Source organism: Octodon degus, unplaced genomic scaffold (genome assembly GCF_000260255.1).
Source record: "Octodon degus isolate 3935 unplaced genomic scaffold, OctDeg1.0 scaffold00003, whole genome shotgun sequence".
Lineage (NCBI taxonomy): Eukaryota > Metazoa > Chordata > Mammalia > Rodentia > Octodontidae > Octodon > Octodon degus.
In genome coordinates, this window is record NW_004524579.1 from 23,960,891 (window position 1) to 23,964,171 (window position 3,281).

At 40.2% G+C, this 3,281-nt stretch overlaps 1 pseudogene; it reads left to right on the plus strand.

Moving 5' to 3' along the window:
- Positions 1–1,472: 1,472 nt before the first annotated feature.
- LOC105741998 lies at positions 1,473–1,781 on the plus strand (annotated as a pseudogene).
- Positions 1,782–3,281: the final 1,500 nt, after the last annotated feature.

Sequence of the window (3,281 nt, forward strand, 5' to 3'; positions counted from 1 at the left end):
GAATCAGCAATCATGGGGTACAGCAAATGGGGTGGTTCTGTTGGGTGGAGGTGCTGAATTGGCAGTCATGAGTACATCGAGTGGGCACATTGGGCGGGGGTGCCGAGATCACGCAGAGTTCTGCAGGACAAGATAAGGTTTGGGGAACAAATATCATAAGACTTGAGTCACAGGGGTGAGGAATTGGAGGAATTGGGAAATTCGAGGAGGAATTGGGAGGGGTCGGCGCATACAGAACAGGAACTTGGCGAGGTTAGAAGGGCAACAAAATGGAGCCAATTTGTCAGGGTATAACACTTAAGCAGAGTGCAGTGGCTGGGGTTCAATCCTTGGTGTACCATGCCGGCTCCCCCGCAAGACGTGCTGAGATGGGGATTGAGACTGGGCGTGGTGGCATGGGACTGTAATCCCAGCGCTTGGGAGGCTGAAAACAGGAGAATCAGTACAAGTCTGATCTACATAGTGAAATCCTTTAGACCCTGTACTAAAATCCAAAAACAACACAACAATAACAGCAAAAAAGAAGTACAAAGAATGAATAAATCAAAGGGTTTTTTTTTTTTTTTTTTTTTTTTTGGGGGGGTGGTATCAGGGATTAAACTCAAGACATTGCATTTGCCAAGCAAGCACTTATTCCACTAAGCTATCTCCCTGGCCCCCAAGAGTTGATTCTTTGAAAGACTAAATAAAATTAAAAGCCCCTTAGCCAACCTTATCAAAAAGAGGAAAGAATAGACTCAACACCACACCACTAGCGATGAAAAAGATGAAGTCACAACAGACTGTGCAGAAATCCAGATCATTTATACCTACTTTGAGAAATTGGATTCATTCTAATAAGGTGGAAAATGTAGAAGAAATGAGAAGATTCCTATATACATATGATTTAACAAACACGAGTCAAGAAAATATAAAAACCTAAATCAATATCAATCAGTGAAATCCAAGATGTAATCTGAAACCTGTCAACAAGGAAAACCCCAGTCCCTGATGGATTCACTGCTGAATTCTACAAGAAGTTGAGAGAAGACCTAAAATCACTACTTCTCAAATTTTTTAATGAAATTGAGAGGGAAGCAATACTCCCAAATTCATTCTTAGAAGCAAGCATCACCCTGATACCAAAACCTGGTAATGACCCAACTAAGAAAGAACTACAGACCAGTCTACCTAATGAACATAGATGCAAAACTCCTCAATAAGATATCAGCAAGTAATGCAGCGAATCATCAGGATTATGTACTGTGACCAAGTTGGATTCATCCCAGGGATGCAGGGATGGTTCCACATACGTAAATCCATAAGTTTAATGTTCCTTCTTAACAAAGCCAAGGACGAAAACCATATGATCATCTTTAACAGATGCAGAAAATGCTTTTGTTAAAGTCCAGCACACATATAACATGATACTCTACATTCAAGATGCTAAAAATGTCACAAAAACTGCTAGATTTAATAAGCAAATCCAAAAGATGGAGGACGATGTGGACCAGCAACAAACCACCAATGCTGTACAGGAGCTGCTGGATCTCATCAGACTCAGCCTGGATGAGCGGATCTATGTGAAAATGAGGAATGACTGAGAGCTTCGAGGCAGATTACATGCTTATGGTCAGCATTTAAACATAATATTGGGAGATGTGGAAGAAACTGTGACCACTATAGAAATTGATGAAGAGACATATGAGGAGATATACAAATCAACAAAACAAAATATCCCAATGCTGTTTGTCCGGGGAGACGGTGTTGTGCTAGTTGCCCCTCCACTAAGAGTTGACTGAAATAGAAATTTTTTCCTGTGTGACATCATTGGGCTGTTTAACTGCACCAGACATTCAAGGGACAAGGCTGCACACGTATTTGATACCAGGGGATGTATTCACCAGTGAAATGAGTTGATTTGCAAAAACCTTGTAACATTTTAAGTTAAGTAGCATTTTGTTTTTCTTTTAGCTTTCTACTACACATATTCACCAAGGTGCTGAATTTTTTCAGGAGTTGGTTTGCTCTCTCATTCCTGCTAACAGTATCTAGTGGTTTTTTCTTTAAATTAAACTTGATGTTTCCCTTTAAAAAAATAAGCAAATCCAATAGTATAGATGGATATATATATATATATATATATATATATATATATATATATAGATGGAACCAGGGATTGAACTCAGGCCCTTGCACTTACCAGAAAAGCACTTATTCCACTGAGTCATCTCCCTGGCCCCATAGATGGATATATTAACACTCAAATTTCAATAACCTTCTTATACACAAATAACAAACCCACTGAGAGATACTAGAGAAATAACTTCTTTCACAATAGCCTCTAAAAACATGGAATACCTAGGAGTCCATCTAATGAAGGATGTAAAAGACCTCTACATTAAAAAGTACAGTACTCTGAAAAAGAGATTGAAATGTATTAAAAGTAGAATGATACCTCTTGATCTTGGGTAGGTGTGGTAGTTGATACAATGTGTCAACTTGAGATGTCCAAAGCTTGGCTGAATCTGCTCTGGCAGTTCTGAGCAGTGGAAGCTCCACTCTTCAGGGCTCCATTAGTTCTCCCCAGGATGCTATTGGGCCCACCCTGGAGGGTGATTGGTTCTGCCCTACGGTGTGATGGGGCCCGCCCCAGAGTGACTCAACACAAAAAGACTATATACAGGAGTTGAGAAAGCTTCTGCCTAGTCCCACCCAGCTTCCTTGGAAAAGTCACTGTCTTCATTGCGCCATTTTGCAGCTGTATGACTTCAGAGGTGCTTGATCTTGTAGAAGGAAGAGAGAGGCTTGATGGACACCACAGCTGCTGCCCCTCCTCTGCTCTTCATTGTTTTCTGCCACCATGACTGCTGCTATTTGCCTTGGAGCCAGCAGAGTATGGACTGAAACCTCCACAAACTGTGAGCTAAATAAACCTTTCCTTCCTTAATTTTGAGTGTCGGGTATTTGTCCTAGCAATGAGTGAAAAGTAACTAAGACAGTAGGAAATAACCAATATAGTGAAAATAGCCATACTTCCAAAACTGTACAGATTTAATGGAATTCTGGTCAAAATTCCCATAGCATATCTCACAGAATTAGAGAAAACAATCCTAAAATCCACTTGTTAGCAGAAGTGACTTAGAAAAACAAAGACAATTCTGGGCAAGAAAGGCAAAGCTTGGGTCATCACACTCTCTGACTTGAAATTATACTATAAGGCTACTCTGATAAAAGCAGCTTGGTACTATCAAAAACAGACCCAAGCATCAGTGGAACCAATTAGAAAATTCACAGATAAT